This window comes from Salvelinus sp. IW2-2015, linkage group LG28 (assembly GCF_002910315.2).
Source record: "Salvelinus sp. IW2-2015 linkage group LG28, ASM291031v2, whole genome shotgun sequence".
NCBI lineage: Eukaryota > Metazoa > Chordata > Actinopteri > Salmoniformes > Salmonidae > Salvelinus > Salvelinus sp. IW2-2015.
The window spans coordinates 28,458,563-28,478,494 of record NC_036868.1 but is presented as its reverse complement, the minus strand read 5'-3'; the positions used below and the strand labels follow the sequence as shown (position 1 = coordinate 28,478,494).

General features: G+C 41.1%; 1 protein-coding gene across 1 annotated transcript in view; it reads left to right on the top strand.

Annotated features, from left to right (window-relative positions):
• The window catches only part of LOC111954555 (otoferlin), a 137,002-nt gene that overhangs the window by 52,642 nt on the left and 64,428 nt on the right, over positions 1-19,932 (top strand). The gene's annotated exons all lie outside the window — the stretch shown is intronic.

The following is a 19,932-nucleotide window of genomic DNA, read 5'->3' as shown; positions in this document are numbered from 1 at the left end:
TGACTACAAGATCCAGAGGCCTGTAAACAGTTGTTATAAAAAGTGATTGAGTTGGCTGCATAGATTTCATGACTAGAAGCTCAAAAGATGAAAAGCAGTCGGTTTTTATTGTGTAATTTGAAATGCTTTCAGGACCCGGTGCGAGAAACAGTCACTAATAATCGTCAGAACCCAGAAGATGAGCAGACACAGCAAGTACTAGAGATGGTGTTAATAAAGAAAAATCAAAATCTCATATATATATCTTATATATCATTATTATATAAGCTATATATAGTCTATCTATTATCTGGATATCTCTTCTTATATATTATCTATAGATACTCTATCGATATAGTTGTTTGTAATATATTTTTTATATTATATCTTTTATTAGCTACTATTATATTATCCTATTTATTATAATCCATATTATCTCTTTGTGAATATTTTATTTACTATATTATATATTATCTGTAAATATTCTTTGGCTGGTTCTGTTTTTTTTTTTTGGATGCAAAATTACAACATATCTAGTTTTTTTGTTTTATGTTGTATCTATACTAGTGTTTTTATTATCTAGATCTATTGGGTTTTTGTACTTATTCATTTGGCTTATTTCTATTATGTATTTTAGCTAAGATTTATATCTCATCTGTGGCTATTTTTGTTCATTTTTTTTTCTTTTTTTTCTTTTTTTTTTTTTATCCTATAATCGGCTGCTCGTATTCAGTTTGGTCCCAAATTATCTTCTTACTTTCTATTCTATATTTTTTTTCACCTTTTATATGTATTCTATTGTTGGTATTTCTTTATCTGATATTTTATGGTTGGGGCAAATTTTTGTTCTTTGTACAGTGGCAAGATAAAGATAGCAGTGTGAACAGACAACACAGAGTTTACAACATGGAACGTAACATAAACAGTCAATAACTATGGTATGAAAAAAAAGAAATCTAATATACAATGTGATAGCAGCAAAGGCATGAGGTAGGCAAATAAATCGAATAATTACCAACTTTAGCAGTATAACACTTGAGTGACTAAATCCATCGAGAATCATGTGCAAGAAGACAGATACTGGTGTGTGCAAAAGAGCCAGAAAAAGTAAATAATAAAAGCGAGTATGGGGGTGAGGTAGTGTAAATTTGGGTGGAGGTAGTTTACCAGATGGACTATGTACAGCTGCAGCGTCTTAGCGCTCGGATAGACAAGTTTCTAAAGTTGTTGAGGGAGTAATAAAAGTTCTCCACTTCAGAGATTTTTTCAATCTTCCAGTGCAGGCAAGCAGAAGAATGGAAGATATATGCTTCTACAATGTATTTTTTTTTTTTTTTTTTTGTTTGTTTGTTATGTGGTATGATCATTGAGTGTCTATGCTTGGTTTTTTTTTGTTTTTTTTTTTTTTTTTTTTTTTTTTTTTTTTTTTTTTTTTTTTTTTTTTTTTGAGCGTGTTTTCTGTTTTTTATTCTTATTTCTTTTCTAGGTGAGAGGATTATATCTTGCACCTTACCTAGAAGTTCTCTTTTATTATAATTGTGCCAGTGGAGTTTGATCTCGTAATATGTCTTGTTTCTCTTTTTTTTTTTTTTTCCTTTTTATTTTTTTTTTTATCTTTTTTTATGTGTTTTGTTTATAAGGTGTTTTATTCTATTTATTATCTTTTATTTTGCTTGTGATAAATCTCTTCTTTAGAGTATTGGAAGTCTATTATTTATCTTCGTATTATCTTTGTTTATCTTTATTTTTTTTTTTGGCGCTGAGTAATGTTCTAATATAAGCTTCTATTATTATTTTTTATTATATGATTTTCTTATGTATTTCAGTTCTAGCCAACACTATTTTTTTTTGTTTTTTTATTATACATGTGTCACATATTTCTTATTTTTTTTTTTTTTTTTTGTCTTATTTTTTTTTTTTTTTTTTTGTTTTTTGTGTTGTTTGGGGGTTTCTGTGGTGATTGCTATGTCTGTGTTTTGTTTTTCAGTATTTTTTCTGTATTTTTTTTTCTGTTGTTAAGTTTATATTTTTTTTTTTTTTTTTGGCTTTTTTATTATTTATTCTTTTTCTTTTATTTAGTTTTTATTTTTTTGTTTATTTTTTTTGAAGCTTTTTTTTTGATGTTAGATAGCACAGTGTCCTTTTTATATTCTTTCTTATTTATTTTTATTTTTTCTCTCTTTAGATTTTTTTATTTTTATATTCCTTCTTATCTATATGAGCAGCGATCGATGAGGGTATAGCGAGAGAGAGGAGGGGGTGCGGCGGGGGTTTTCTTGTTAATAATTCTTATCTATTATATTCTTTTATTATTATTTTTTTTTCTATACTATATTTATTGCCTGCCGATTTATCTATCTTCTTTCTCTGCAAAGTAGTGTGTTTTTTTGACAGCTTATTTTCATTATGATATAAACCCGAGGTTATCTGTTTCTTTTTTTGATTTTAAATATTTTTTTGTTTATTATTATTTTATATTTCTTTTTGGTATGTGTGCTGGTGTTATGAATGTTTATCGGCTGATGTCGGGTGGAGTAGTGGTCTGGCTTTATGGGGGATGGGCGTATGGAGTGGATCTAGTACCTTGAGCGGGCTGAGTGCACCCGGTGAACCGGCGACGGAACCGGAAATGTTGGCACAGCGGAGAAGGATTACGGTGGCATATCCGAGATGGTCATGATCTAGTTTGTTGACTGGTTTCGAGACCTTAGTATAGGCAGGGCAAGATGGATATAGGTCTGTATACAGTTGAGGTCCAGGGTGTCCCCCCTTTGCACGAGGGATGACCGCGGCAGCTTTCCACAATCCTTGGGGATCTAATGATACGAGGAGAGGTTTGAAACAGGTCTGGATAATAGGGGGTGCGACAATGGCGGGCGACAGTTTCGAAATAGGGGGTCCAGATTGTCCAAGCCCAGCTTGATTTTTATGGTCTAGGGTTTCCAGCTCTTTCAGAACATTCTGCTATCTGGATAGGGTAAAGGAGAAGCTGGGGCGGTTGAGCGAGTAGCAGCGGGGGGGGTGGGGCTGTTGCAGTTGGAGTCGCCAGGAGGGAAGGCATGAGGCCATTGAGAAAGTTTGTTGAAGTTTTCGATTATCACGGACTTATCAGTGGACCGTGTTACCTAGCCTCAGTGCAGTGGGCAGCTGAGGAGGTGCTCTTGTTTTCCATGGACTTTACAGTATCCCAGAACTTTTTTGGAGTAGAGTCTACAGGAGCAAATTTCTGCTTGAAAAAGCTGGCCTTTGCTCCTGACTGACTGCGTGTATTGGTTCCTGACTTCCCTGAACAGTTGCATATCGCGGGGGCTCTTCGATGCTATTGCAGTTCGCCACAGGATTGTTGTGTGCGTCGAGGGCAGTCAGGTTCGGAGTGAAACCAAGGGCTATATCGCTTCTGGTTCTGCATTTTTTGAAACGGAGCATGCTGTCTAATATGTGGGAAGTAACTTTTAAAGAATGCACAGGCATCCTCAACTGACGGATGGGTCAATACTCTTCCAGGGACCCGGGCCAGGGCGATTAGAAAGGCCTGCTCGCAGAAGTGTTTTAGGGGACGTTTGACCAGTGATGAGGGGTGGTCGTTTGACCGCGGACCCTGGCGGATACAGGCAATGAGGCAGTGATGTCGCTGAGATCTTGATTGAAGACAGCAGAGGTGTATGGAGGGCAGGTTGGTCAGATAAATGTTTTTTAGGTGCCATGTTTACCGATATTAGGTTGTACCTGGGGTTCCTATAAATTTGTGTGAGATTGAGCGGCATCAAGCTTGGATTGTAGGACTGCCGGGTGTGAGCATATCCCGTTTAGGTCACCTAACAGAAAAAACTCTGAAGCTAGATGGGGGACGATCAATTCACAGATGGTGTCCAGGGCACAGCTGGGAGCTGAGGGGGTCGGTAGCAGCGGGCAACAGTGAGAGACTATTTCTGGAGAGGATTAATTTTTACAGATAGAAGTTCGGAACTGTCTTGGGCATATAACCTGGAAGTATGACAGAACTTGCAGGCGTATCTCTGAGTTAGATTGCAACTCGCTCCCCTTTGGCAGTTCTACTCTGACGGGAAATCTTAATAGTTGGGTATGAAATCCCAGAATTTTGTGGCCTTCCTAAGCCAGGATTCGGACACGCAAGACATCAGGTTTGGCACGAGGTGCTAAAGCGTGTGGAGTAAGGCAAACTTATGGGAGGAGCTTCTGATGTTGACGATGCATGAGACAAGGTTTTTCGATCACAGAAAGCAACAAATGAGGGTGGGACTGGGGACATGCAGGGCCTGGATTAGCTCCACATCACCCGCGAGAAAGGGATGAGTAGAGATGAGGGTGCGCAAAGGCTATCAAAAACTGTCGCCTAGAGTTGTTGGACAAAGAATAAAAGGAGCGCACTTATGGGACGTGGTAGAATAGATTACTGGGCATTATGTGCAGACAGGCTATGGTGGGCGACGGGGTACAGCGGATGCAAAGCCCAGCACTGGGTGATGATAAGAGAGGTTGTATCATCTGGACATGCTGGTCCTCAATGGGTGATGTCCACCGCATGTTGTTGGCGGTGGACAAAATGAAGGTATCAGACGGTACGCGAGAGTGGAACTACGAGGTCCATGCCAAACCAAAACAATGATAATGATAACTGCTCACAGTAGCACGCATATTGATATATAGAGACAGAGACATACAAGTAAGGCATGAAAGTGATTCAGGGTCTGATGGGAGAGCTAGCTTAAAAACACAGGTAAGATAACACAGCATAAACAGCTGCCTAGGTTCTAACATACAACACAGGTAAACAATGGACGACAGGCAGGAGAGTCGGCATTAACTACGACACAGATCCTGGTTAAAGCACAGAGCCGACAGAAATAAACACAAAAAACAGAAGGGAGTACGTGAATTAAATGACAGTCAAGCAGCATCAGCTATTACCAAGTGTCATAGTGTCCAGGGAGGCCCGCTAATGAGCAGGAGGCCTCCCACTAAGCTAGCACGCAGCGTTTTTAAATGTTATTAGCCCGGGTGGAGTTGCTCAGAGGAGGGGTCTGCTCAGACTTCGTGTCAGCAGAGAAATCCAAGCCGGATGGCGATGGCGAAGAGAGGTTTGAATTGTTAGAATTGTGTTTGCTAGGACTGGTCTAGCTCGTGCGCATGCGATGCTGCGGCTAGCTGCAAGCTACTGTGAGATCAGAAGTAGTGGCCAGGATTACGGCAGGAATCCGGCTTGTTGTCGAGAGACAGTCGATGCTGGAAATTGTGTGAGTAATATCCAGAGCTAATAACCAGGGCTGGGCTGTGCAGAAGGTAAAAGCTGCTAGCAGCTGCAAAAAAATGGCTCTAATAGCTTGTAGCTGTATTAGGACCAGTGTGATGGTGCAGGCTCTTGTCGAAAAAAAAGGTCCATCCAATTAGCAAAAGATGATTGTTAGCCCAAGAATTACTCGGTAGACTCTTTGCATGCCGCAGATAGGCCTAGCTCCTGAGGCTAGCTCAAGCTAACTTGGTGCTTGCTTCGGACAAGTGGTTAGCCAGTAGTAGCACCTGGTGCAGATAGTAGCTGTAGATGGATATGGTTAATCTTTCGCAGAGCTTGCTCCAGGAATCGGGTGGATGTAGTAGAGAAAAGCATACCTATAGCTCTGGTGATATCGCGCTTGCAGACAGCAGTATTGGCCCGAGCTGAAGCTGCTGTGTCCGAGTATTAAGGGGTGAAGACCGCAGCCAGTGGCTTAAACCTGACTACTAGCTAGTAGCTATTATTTGCTAGCTTACTGTTGGGTACGGTTCTAAAGTATAAAAAAAATAGCAGGTCCGTACCACATGGGTGAGGCGGAATGTAGAATGTTATATTCAGTTCTAGATGAAAGTGAAATTAAAATATATACGAAATATGTATACGAAAAATACGAGACTAACTTTACACGGGACAGGACAAGGACAATACACACGTCCCGATGCTTACGCATCTGGATTCAGTTCATTCAGCAACCACCTCCGGCTTTGCGGGATGCGCGGGAGATATGTCCACTAGTCGTAACCGAGAGAGGGTCTCATTTTAACGACTAAGTAAATTCGATCAGGCTTAAGAACCATGTATTCAGTCAGCCAATCACATCAAATATGAGTCATGTAGTTAGTTCAGTGACTATAAACTGCCTTGGATGTTGAGGACCTAACATTAAGTAACCCTATTTAGATGCTGGATATCACAATCTCTTTCAATAAATAACAGGAATGGAGGATGTCTTTATTCCAGTGAGATTGCTAGCAGAACACCGCCCTGTGTTAGTTTTGCCCAACCTAGATAGCGAGCTGACAACCACCAGGTTTCAATGAAGGATAGCTGAACTGACTATTACGAACTTGCTAGTGGCAGGGACTCCACTACGCGAAGGCTGCTAAACGCTGCTGCCTGGCCTGACACCCTATGACTCTTGGGGGCCTTAGGGGATTAGAGCCCTGTCTATGTTCGTAGATAAGATGAGAGCACCTCTCCAGCTAGGATGGAGTGCATCACTCCTCAGCAGGCCAGGCTTGGTGCTGTTTGTGGGTGAGTCCCAGAAAGAGGGCCATTTATCTACAAATTCTATATTTTTGGAGGGGCCGAAAACAGTTTTCAACCAGCGATTGAGTTGTGAGACTCTGCTGTAGAGCTCATCACTCCCCCTAACTGGGAAGGGGCCAGAGACAATTACTCGATGCTGACACATCTTTCTCGCTGATTTACATGCTGAAGCTATGTTGTGCTTGGTGACCTATGACTGTTTCATTCTAACATTGTTGGTACTCTCTACACCTGCCAGTTTTAGCCTTAGCCAGCACCATCTTCAGATTAGCCTTAACGTCGGTAGTCCTGCCCCCTGGTAAACAGTGTATGATCGCTGGATGATTCGTTTTAAGTCTAATACTACTGGTAATGGAGTCACCAGTGACTAGGGTTTTCAATTTGTCAGAGCTCATGGTGGGAGGCTTCGGCGTCTTAGACCCCGTAATGGGAGGAGGAGAGACCAGAGATGGCTCGGCCTCTGACTCCGACCCGTTGCTTAATGGGGAGAACCGGTTTAAAGTTTGTCGGCTGAATGAGCGACATCGGTTGAGCATTCCTACAGCATTTCCTTCCAGAAGCCATGAGAAAATTGTCCGGCTGCGGGGACTGTGCGAGGGGATTTATACTACTATCTGTACTTATTGGTGGCACAGACGCTGTTTCATCCTTTCCTACACTTAAATTACCCTTACCTAAAGATTGCGTCTGAAACTGGGCTTGCAGCACGGCTATCTTTGCCATAAGGCGATCGTTCTCCTGTATATTATGAGTACAGTGACTGCAATTAGAAGGCATAATGTTAATGTTACTACTTAGCTTTGGCTGGTGGAGGTCCTGATGAACCACGTCCAGATAAAGCGTCCGGAGTGAAAAAGTTGAATGAAAAAAGTTGAGCGAGGGAAAAAATTCGCCCCGGCTACTTGGAGAGACACCTCTGGGTGAGCGTTTTCTTGTTTGCTTATGGCGGAATTTGGCATGGGTCCTCATATCCTCAAAAGGTTCTACAGCTGCACCATCGAGAGCATCCAGACTGGTTGCAACACTGCCTGGTATGGCAACTGCTTGGCCTCCGACTGCAAGGCACAACAGAGGATAGCGGGTACGGCCCAGTACATCACTGGGGCCAAGCATCATCCAGGACCTCTATACCAGGCGGTGTAAGAGGAAGGCCCTATTGTCAAAGACTCCAGCCACCCTAGTCATAGACTGTTCTCTCTGCTACCACATGGCAAGTGGTACCGGAGCGCCAAGTCTAGGTCTAAGAGGTTTCTAAACCGCTTCTACCCGGAACCATAAGACTCCTGAACATCTAGTCAAATGGCCACCCAGAACTATTTGTATCGCCCCCCTTTACTACCGCTGCTACTCTCTGTTGCTAATCATCAATGATAGTCACTTTAATAATTATACCTACATGTAAGGTTGAAGATGGAAGTTTACATACACTTAGGTTGGAGTCATTTAAAACTCGTTTCAACCATTCCAACAAATTTCGACATTAAAAAACTACAGTTTTGGCAAGTTGGTTAGGACATCTACTTTGTGATGAACACAAGTAATTTTTCCCAACGATTTTTCACTTATAATTCACTGTGTCACAATTCCAGTGGGGTCAGAAAGTTTACATACACTACTGTGCTTTTAAACAGCTTAGAAAATTCACGAAAATATGTAATGACTTTAGCAGTTCAGATTAGGCGAATGACATTAATTTGAGTCCCATTGGAGGTGTACCTGTGGATTTATTTCAAGCCTACCTTCAAACTCAGTGCTTCTTTGCTTGACAGCATGGGAAAATCAAAGAAGAAATCAGCCAAGACCTCGAAAAGAATACACAAGCTCGGTTCATCCTTGGGGCAATTTCCAAACGCCTGAAGGTACCACGTTCATCTGTACAAACAATAGTATGCAAGTATAAACACCATGGACCACGCAGCCGTCATACCACTCAGGAAGAGACACGTTCTGTCTCCTAGAATGAATGTACTTTGGTGCGAAAAGTGCAAATCAATCCCAGAACAACAGCAAAGGACCTTGTGAAGATGCTGGAGGAAACAGTACAAAAGTATCTATATCCACAGTAAAACGAGTCCTATATCGACATAACCTGAAAGGCTGCTCAGCAAGGATGAAGCCACTGCTTTAAAATTGCCATAAAAAAGCCAGACTACGGTTTGCAACTGCACATGGGACAAAGATCGTACTTTTTGGAGAAATGTCCTCTGGTCTGATGAAACAAAAATAGAACTGTTGGGCCAAATGACCATCGTTATGTTTGGAGGAAAAAGGGGAGGTTTGAAAGCCGAAGAACACCATCCCAACCGTGAAGCACGGGGTGGCAGCATCATGTTGTGGGGTGCTTTGCTGCAGGAGTGGCTGGTGCACTTCACAAAAACAGATGGCATCTTGAGGAACGGAAATTATATGGATATATTGAAGCAACATCTCAAGACATCAGTCAGGAAGTTAAAGCTTGGTCGCAAATGGGTCTTCCAAATGGACAATGACCCCAAGCATTCTTTCAAAGTTGTGGGCAAAATGCTTAAGAACAACAAAGTCAAGGTATTGGAGTGGCCATCACAAAGCCCTTACCTCAACCCTATAGAACATTTGTGGGCAGAACTGAAAAAGTGTATGCAAGCAAGGATCCTACAAACCTGACTCAGTTACACCAGCTCTGTCAGGAGGAAATGGGCCAAAATTCACCCAACTTATTTGGGAAGCTTTGTGAAGGCTACCCGAAACGTTTGACACAAGTTAAACAATTTAAAGGCAATGCTACCATAAACTAATTGAGTGTATGTAAACTTCTGACCCACTGGGAATGTGATGAAAGAAATAAATGCTAAAATAAATCATTCTCTCTACCATTATTCTGACATTTACATTCTTAAAACAAAGTGGTGATCCTAACTGACCTAAGACAGGAATTTTTACTAGGATTAAATGTCAGGAATTGTGAAAAACTGGGTGTAAATGTATTTGGCTAAGGTGTATGTAAACTTCCGACTTCAGCTGTATTACCTCAACTAACCAGTGCCCCCGTACATTGACTCTGTACCGGTACCACCCTGTATATAGTCTCGCTATTGTTATTTTACTGCTGCTATTTAATTACTTGTTACTTTTATTTATTTTTCTTATTGTTTTTTTTTAAACTGCATTGTTGGTTAGGGCTTGTAAGTAAGCATTTCACTGTAAGGTCTACACCTGTTGTATGCGGTGCTTCACAATCGTCTTCTTGAGAGAGATTGGACCAAGGCGCAGCGTGTGCAAAATACATCTTCTTTATTAAAAGAAAGAAAAAACCAAGAAACGAACAACTATACACAAACTAACAAAATAACAAACTGACGACCGTGAAGCTATACATATAAATAGTGCTGACACAAAACACTACACATAGACAATTACCCACAACCAGCTAAAGCCTATGGCTGCCTTAAATATGGCTCCCAATCAGAGACAACAATAACCAGCTGTCTCTAATTGAGAACCAATTCAGGCAACCATAGACTTTCCTAGACACCTACACTGAACACTAAACCATCTACTCTACTTAACCCCTAAACCATACAACACCCTAGACAATACAAAAACACATACTACACCATGTCACACCCTGACCTAACTAAAATAATAATGAAAACAAAGATAACTAAGACCAGGTGTGACAGGTGCCATGTGACTAATACATTTTGATTTGATATGATGATACTACAAGCTTGGCACACTTGTATTTGGGGAGTTTCTCCCAATCCTCTCTGCAGATCATCTCAAGCTCTGTCAGGTTGGATGGGGAGCATGTCTGCACAGCTATTTTCAGGTCTCTTCAGAGATGTTCGATCGGGTTCAAGTCCGAGCTCTGGCTGGGCTCCTCAAGGACATTCAGACTTGTTCCGAAGCCACTCCTACATTGTCTTGGCTGTGTGTTTAGGGTCGTTGTCCTGTTGGAAGGTGAACCTTCGCCCCAGTCTGAGTTCCTCAGAGCTCTGGASCAGGTTTTCATCAAGGATATCTCTGTATTTTGTTCATCTCTCCCTCGATCCTGACCAGTTTCCCASTCCCTGCCGCTGAAAAACATCCCCACAGCATGATGCTGCCACCACCATGCTTCACCGTTGGGATGGTGGCACGTTTCCTCCAGGCGTGACGCTTGGCATTGAGGCCAAAGAGTTTCATCTTAGTTTCATTAGACCAGAGAATCTTGTTTGTCATGATCTGATCAATCGGGTTCAAGTCCGGGCTCTGGTTGGGCCACTCAAGGACATTCAGAGACTTGTCCCGAAGCCACTCCTGCGTTGTCTTGGCCGTGTGCTTAGGGTCGTTGTCCTGTTGGCAGGTGAAGAWCCTTTGCCCCAGTCTGAAGTCCTGAGTGCTCTGGAGCAGGTTTTCATCAAGGATCTTTCTGTACTTTGCTCTGTTKATCTTTTCCTCGATCCTGACTAGTCTCCCAGTCCTTGCCACTGAAAAACKTCCTCACAGCATGATGCTGCCACTATCATGCTTGACCGTAGGGATGGTGCAAGGTTTCCTCCTGACGTGACGCTTGGCATTCAGTCCAAAGAGTTCAATCTTGGTTTCATCAGACCAGAGAATCTTGTTTCTCATGGACTGAGTCCTTTAGGTGCCTTTTGGCAAACTCCAAGCGGGCTGTCATGTGCCTTTTACTGAGGAGTGGCTTCCATCTGGCCACTGTACCATAAAGGCCTGATTGGTGGAGTGTTCTTTGGGACCTGTGCCTCAACACAATCCTGTCTCAGASCTCTACGGACAATTCTTTCAACCTCATGGCTTGMTTTTTTCTCTGACATGCATTGTCAACTCTGGGACCTTATATAGACAGGTGTGTGCCTTTCCAAATCCTGTCCAATCAAATGAAATGAAATGATCACAGGTGGACTCCAATCAAATTGTAGAAACATCTCAAGGATTATCAATGGAAACAGGATAAACCTGAGCTCAATTTTGAGTCATTTAGCAAAGGTTCTGAATAGTTATGTAAATAAGATATTTCTGTTTTTTATTTGTAATACATTTGCCKAAAACTCTAAAAACCTGTTTTCACATTGTCATTATGGGGTATTGTGTGTAGATTGATGAGGGAAAAAATTATTTAATACATTTTAGAATAAGGCTGTAACGTAATAAAATGTGGACAAAGGGAAGTGGTCTGAATACTTTCCGAACACACTGTATTTCCCCCTCATTAACATACATGATTACATTGTGCATGTTCATTTKTACAGTAATTATTATTCAATATGTCCTCACCTGGGATTTTAACTCATAACCTTTTGGTTCACGGCAATGGAGGGTAAGAGGGAGTGGGGGGATGACCGGTCATGCTACCAAAACACAATGAGTTTCGTGATGATGATGACACACATGCACGCACGTGCGCACTTTAGTGGTTTACCTGGCCAGTTATATGCATCATTTTAAAACTTTAATATCACCTCATATACCATTGGTGTTGCACTAATGGGGAACACTGCACTTTATTACAACCCAAAACTTTATTGCTTCTCAAAGTTTTTTCCTCCAATTTATTCTGTGTTAAGGGATGTGAGCATATGAAATCCTTCCTCCACAAAGTCCCCCACATTGTATAATTCATGTGTATCTTCTGCTCCCAAACTCAGCTTCTCTCTGCTTTCGCCTCCGCTCTCCCCGTCTCCCTCCCTCTCTTCTCCCACAGACTGCAAATCATGCCTTCATCCCTATTATCCCTCATTTCCTCTGCACTGTAAACAAAGACTCTTTGGATCAACGAACAACAAAAAATACTTTAACCGGTTACAACTAAATGAGTTAGGTTTTTTCAATTGAAAAATACGACATTTGTTGAAACCAAATATATGATTCAATGCCAACTGTTTTATTTTATTATTACCAAACCTATATTTGAAGTTGCAATCTTTCAACACTCAACTTACTTTTACCCTTTGGTTAAACATAATAACTAACAAATACAAACTAATATTTCATGTAAATGCAACCCATTTGTTTCATCTTGTTTTAAGTTCACTTTTTAATTTGGAATTAGCTATCCAAATTTCTTCAAATAATTAAATAAATTCCCTGTAAAACAATAACGGGTTCAATAAGTAGAAATAATGTTTCCAAACATATTCTTTACACAAGACTTTCACATTTAGTATTATAACCAAGCATTGGCTACTTTAACATAGAAACCTTATCAGGCTCTTTAGTGCAGAGGGTCATTGTCATTCCCCAGAGTAGCTGCCCCTCACATAGAGAACTCATAAACTGCCTCTTAACTTTTACAGGGGTATAACAATAACCCTAGTGTTATAGGGGTGGCAGACAAGAGAGATTGTGTGTGTGTGTGTGTGTGTGTGGTGTGTGTGTGTGTGTGTGTGTGTGTGTGTGTGTGTGTGTGTGTGTGTGTGTGTGTGTGTGTGTGTGTGTGTGTGTGTGTGTGTGTGTGTGTGTGTGTGTGTGTGTGACAAGTTTTATTCATGTCTCACTGTTGGCCAACGGGGGGCACTGCTTTGTAATGTGATGATGATAACTAAATCACATGCAAGTGTAAGCATACAGTCATTTCTATGAGTGAATACTAAACAACCTCTTGTATTGTTTCCCACTCATACTCCAAGATCTTCTCTGCATTCATGTCTTCGAACAGCAACACTTATTATCGTAGTTAAGCTTCAATTTAATGTATTACTCGATAGAAGCCGGGGCGGCAGGTAGCCTAGTGGTTAGAGCGTTGGGCCAGTAACCAAAAGGTTGCTGACAAGGTAAAAATCTMTCGCTCTGCCCCTGAACCAGGCAGTTAACKCARTCTTCCCAGGTAGGCCGTCATTGTAAATAAGAATTTGTTCTTAACTGACTTGCCTAGTTAAATAAAGGTACATTTTTTWATTCATTTTTTAAAGCCAGCTAACTTGAGATTGAGGGTTGACCTAGAAAGAAAAATGTATTTCACTTGAGAAGGAAGGAGATGACCTCTGCTCTAAATTATGAAGCAGATGAAAGTAAATTGTTTGGCACGTCAGGATCAATAATGAATGGCACCTTTTGAAGAGCTAAAAAGTGAGCCAGAACATGATAGGCTGGTTTTCTTCAATTATTCAGGAGTTGTACACGCGTTACAAAGGCTGAAAGGAACCGACAAACCGTTCACTTTTCTGAGGAGGTATCGAGGTATCGATCACCATCGTGATAACAAAAGGACAGAGTAGAGAGGAGAGGAAGATGGGGGGGAAGAGAAGAAAGGGGTGGAGGAGAGAGAACAGTGAAGGGGACAGACTGTCTTCCTGTATCCTCCTGTACCAAATAGATGGATGCAATAAAAGTTGACCTCGGTTTTCTTTTCTATGAAAAAAGAGATAAGCTATACTCCAAACTAGAGAATAATCCAAGGTATTCTGGCTATGAGCCAAACAGGACATGTATTATTCAGTACTCAGTATGGAAAGACTTAGCTACTTCCAGATGAAGCCTAGCTGTCTGCATTGGCGGGGGGATGATTTGTGACAGTGAGGATTAAACCTGGTGTTAAGTTCTGTCAATAAAGTTTGTCCTCTATTGAATTATATGTCTGTGTTGACTAATGGTTCCTTCATTTGGCTGCAGTTGTTATTATTTGGCTGCAGTATTCTGCTGCACACTGCATCCATCTCTCAGGAGGGAGGGAGAGACGGAGGTTACAGGCACAGAGAGAATGGGGAGAGAGGGAAAGCATGAGAGATACAGAGAGAGAGTGAGAGAGTGTGAGAACGAGAGAGAGCGCGAAAGAGAGAGAGACACCTACCTGGAGGTGACAGCATTCCCTCCCCCATATGCCCCCATAGGCAGAACTACGACAACATAACCAACAAAAACGGGTCACAACTCCTGCAGCTCTGTAGCACGCTGGGTATGTACATAGTCAATGGTAGGCTTTGAGGGGACTCCTACGGTAGGTGCACCTATAACTCATCTCTTGGCAGTATTACTGTAGACTACTTTATCACTGACATCAACCCAGAGTCTCTCAGATTGTTCACAGTCAGCCCACTGACACCCCTATCAGATCACAGGAAAATCACAGTGTGCTTGAAAATCACTGTCTACTTGAACAAAGCAATACTCACGAGGCATCAAAGCCAAAGGAACTGAATAATATTAAGAAATGCTATAGATGGAAGGAAAGTAGTGTGGAAATCAAAAATCTATTTGGCAACAACAAATTCAATCCATTTTAGATAACTTCCTGGACAAAACGTTTCACTGGAATAGTGAAGGTGTAAACTTGGCAGTAGAAAACCTAAATAGTATATTTGACCTCTCAGCTTCCATATCAAATCAAAACATTTTGAACAGAAAACCGAAGAAAATTAACAACAATGACAAATGGTTTGATGAAGAATTAAAAACAAAAGAAAGAAATTGAGAAACCTATCCAACCAAAAATATAGAGACCCAGAAAACCTGAGCCTATACCTTCACTCTGGTGAATCAATAAAACAATACAGAAATACACTATGGAAAAAGAAGGAACAGCACGTCAGAAATCAGCTCAATGTAATTGAAGAATCCTTAGACGCTAACCACTTCTGGGAAAATTGGAAAAGACTAAACAAACAACAACACAAAGAGTTATCTATCCAAAACGGAGATGTATGGGTAAACCATATTTTTGTCCCTATTACAAAGAACAAATAGCAAAAACATATACATGATCAAATACAAATTAAAGACTGCCAGAACCCACTGGATTCTCCAATTACATTGAATGTGTAACGCTCTTCTACTTCATCCTCCTCATCAGACGAGGAGAGGCGAGAAGGATCGGATGACCAAAACGCAGCGTGGTAATTTGACATTATATTTATTTAAAGAAAAGACGAAAAAACACGGAAACACTTTAACCCACTACAAAACAACAAACGAAGTAGACAGACCTTGACTTACGAACTTACATACAACGAAGAACGCACAAACAAGTACAGACTACAAATAAATAAATGAACGAACGAACGAACGAACGATACAGTCCCGTATGGTGCAATAACGACACAGACACAGGAGACATCCACCCACAACAAACAATGTGAAACCACCTACCTTAATATGGTTCTCAATCAGAGGAGATGAAAACCACCTGCCTCTAATTGAGAACCATATCAGGTCACCCATTAACCAACATAGAAACACATAACATAGAATGCCCACCCACACTCACGCCCTGACCGACTAACACATATAAAAACAACAGAAAACAGGTCAGGAACGTGACAGAATGAACTACAGGACAAAATACAAACCCTCCAACCCAAAAAGGCCTGTGGTGTTGCTGATATCCTCAATGAAATTATAAAATATACAGACCACAAATTCCAATTGGCTAAATTTAAACTCTTTAACATCATCCTCAGCTCTGGCATCTTCCCCAATTTTTGGAACCATGGACTGATCACCCCAATCCACAAAAGTGGAGACATATTACCGTGGGATATGCGTCAACAGCAACCTTGGGAAAATTCTCTGCATTATCATTAACAGCAGACTCATACATTTTCTCAGTGAAAACAATGTACTGAGCAAATGCCAAATTGTCTTTTTACACAATTACAGTACAATAGACCACAAATTAACCCTGCACCCCCTAATTGACAAACAAACAAAACAAAACAAAGGCAAAGTCTTCTCATGCTTTGTTGATTTTTAAGAAATGGCATGAGGGTCTTCTATGCAAATTGATGGAAAGTGGTGTTGGGGGAAAAACAATATAAAATCCATGTACACAAACAACAGGTGTGTCACGGCTGTTGAAAGGAGTGGACCAAGGTGCAGCGTGGTGAGCGTACATTTTATTTATTAAGTCAAAATGACGCCGAACAAAACAATAAACATTACAAATACAAACCGTGAAGCTCAAAGGCTATGTGCCCTAAACAAAGTCAACTTCCCACAAACACAGGTGGAAAAAAGAGCTACCTAAGTATGGTTCCCAATCAGAGACAACGATAGACAGTGGTCCCTGATTGAGAACCATACCCGGCCAAAACATAGAAATAGAAAATCATAGAAACACAAAACATAGAATGCCCACCCCAACTCACGCCCTGACCAAACCAAAATAGAGACATAAAAAGGATCTCTAAGGTCAGGGCGTGACAAAGTGTGCGGTTAAAATTGGCAAAAAACACACACATTTCTTTCCACAGGGCCGTGGGGTGTGACAGGGATGCAGCAGAAGCCCCATCCTCTTTAACATATATATCAACGAATTGGCGAGAGCACTCGAACAGTCTGCAGCACACGGCCTCACCCAACTAGAATCTGAAGTCAAATGCCTACTGTTTGATGATGATCTGGTGCTTCTGTCCCCAACCAAGGAGGGCCTACGCAGCACCTAGATCTTCTGCACAGATTCTGTCAGACCTGGGCCCTGACAGTAAATCTCAGTAAGACAAAAATTATGGTGTTCCAAAAAAGGTCCAGTTGCCAGGACCACAAATACAAATGGCATCTAGACACTGTTGCCCTAGAGCACACAAAAAACGACACATACCTCAGCCTAAACATCAGCGCCACAGGTACCTTCCACAAAGCTGTGAACGATCTGAGAGACAAGGCAAGAAGGGCCTTCTATGCCATCAAAAGGAACATAACATTCGAAATACAATTAGGATCTGGCAAAAAATACTTGTTCAGTTATAGAACCTATTGCCCTTTACGGTTGTGAGGTCTGGGGTCCGCTCACCAACCAAGAATTCCCAAAATGGGACAAACACCAAATTGAGACTCTGCATGCAGAATTCTGCAAAAATATCCCAAGTGTACACACTAAAACACCAAATAATGCATGCAAAGCAGAATACCCGCTAATTATCCAAATCCAGAAAAGAGACATTTAATTCTACAACCACCTAAAAGGAAGCGGTTCCCAAACCTTCCATAACAAAGCCATCACCTACAGAGAGATGAACCTGGAGAAGAGTCCCCTAAGCAAGCTGGTCCTGGGACTCTGTTCACAAACACAAACAAATCTCACAGAGCCCCAGGACAGCAACACAATTAGACTCATGAGAAAACAAAAAAGATAATTACTTGACACATTGGAAAGATTTAACGAAAAAAAACAGAGCAAACTAGAATGCTATTTGGCCCTAAACAGAGAGTACACAGTGGCAGAATACCTGACCACTGTGACGGACCCAAACTTAAGGAAAGCTTTGACTATGTACAGAGCATGTGAGCATAGCCTTGCTATTGTGAAAGGCTGCCATATGCAGTCCTGGATCTCAAAACAGGCTATGTGCACACTGCCCACAAAATGAGGTGAACACTGAGTTGCACTTTCTAACCTCCTGCCAAATGTATGACCATATTAGAGACACATATGTCCCCCAGATTACACAAATCCACAAAGAATTCGAAAAAAGAAAAAAATATGATAAACTCCCATATCTATTGGGTGAAATTACACAGTGTGCCATCACAGCAGCAAGATTTTTGTGACCTGTTGCCACAAGAAAAGGGCAACTAGTGAAAAACAAATACCATTATAAATACAACCCATATTTATTTGTATTTATTTTCCCTTTTGTACTTTAACTATTTGAACATAATATGACATTTGAAACACAAAGCAACTTTCACACACTTTTAGTTGCAGTTCCAGATGCAAGTTACATCATCTCAAGCAACTTTGCTGTTAACGTTACATGACGCAACAAACAAATTGCATGGAACAGCAAATCAAATTGAGGCTGCTTCTGTCATATTTTTGGGGAATTCTGCACTCACCCCATGTTGTGCTGCTGCATTACATCGTGGTTTCACCAATTATTTGTGTGTCCAATTGTTTGGTTATTGTAACAGCATGGATATAGACAAAATGCAGTCTGTACAATTTAGCTAGCTAGCCAAAATGACATTGAGAACATCAACATGGCTAGCTAGTAACGAGCTAACCATGCTAGCAAGGAATTAAGCTAACGTTAGCTAGCTAATTAGCACAGTTCAGGGTGAACAATTTCAGTTGAAACTGGTCAGGGAAAGGTTTGGGTTCACTTCAATAATTGCATTTATTGACTGCCAAACCATCTTCATTTGACTAGCCATGATGCCAATTTGTAGATATCTCCCGTTCTGCTAATGTCTCTTCTGTCAACCTTTATGCACACTGGCAGTGGCAGGCAGCTGTGTTGACATGACAACTGGTTAGAATTCTGWAACTTCAATGGATCATGTGACAAAAGTATTTGTTTTGATTGGCTGTTGCTTGCAACTAGCTGCACAAAGTTGAAAAGTTTGAACTGGATGCAACCAGGTAAGAGAGATACGATGGTTGGTGAAAGAAAAGTGGATACAGAGAATTTAGAGTGATGAACACAATGGTGGTTTGTGATTGGTCTTTTAAGTGAAAGGACCAAATAGCCTCTCTCTTACTCTCTCTCTCTACACTCACACACCCACACTCACACATATCCTAATAGCCCAAGTTTGCTCCCTGCCTGTCACTTCTCATAATGCCCAGGCCTCTCTCACTGTTACTGACCATCCCTTAGGAGAAATACCCCCCTCAACCTCCTCCAGTGTGTGTGTGTATGTGACAGAGTGTGATACTATTGACTGTGGTTTATATTACGTGTAGTTGGGCTCCCAGTGATTAATGTGTGTGTGTGTGTGTGGATATATATAGTAGTAGTATACTGGGTCTTTGTGTGGTGTGTGATTGATTACTCTGCTACAATATTGTCCGGGGGAAACTATATAAATTATTCACACCTTTATAATTCTCTGACTGAATACAAAGGGTACCAGGTTTCGCTCCCACTTTTAACAAACAGCAAATTACATTTGCTTGTAAATGATTTGTGAAGCACATATGAAGGCCTTATAAATGCTCTATGAAGACTTAATGAATCCTTTATACTGTACCTGTTGGTCATAGAGTGTAACCCATATTTCTGTATGCAGTCTGGTACATTGTGAAACTATGGAATTTTAGAGAATGGGAATTGAGATAGGCTTATGCCCAATAAAGTCATTTGCAGCCTTTGGCTTCTTTTGAGGGTCAAAAACAATTGAAAATAATAAAATGTTGTTTTTCTAGGCAGCAATTCATTTCAGGCAACTTTGCTAAAGGACAGGAAGCTAACAGCACTCTAAAGTTGATATGCTAAAGGAATAAATCACCGACGTTTTCTTAGACACTTTGTTAAAGTTGTTTTTCCTCAGGGCAGCGATAGCAGCTAATGAGTTTCCCCCGACAATATTATAAGGAAATAACTGTCAGGTGTTGGAATGGGGATAGAGTTGGTTGCTACTTAACTTCAACAAGTACTCACTGGCGGAAGGGTGGTGGGGCTGTGCGGGGGATATTGTGTGTGTCCGTGTGTGTGTTTGTCGAGAACAGACCTGCTGGTTTGACAACAAGCTCT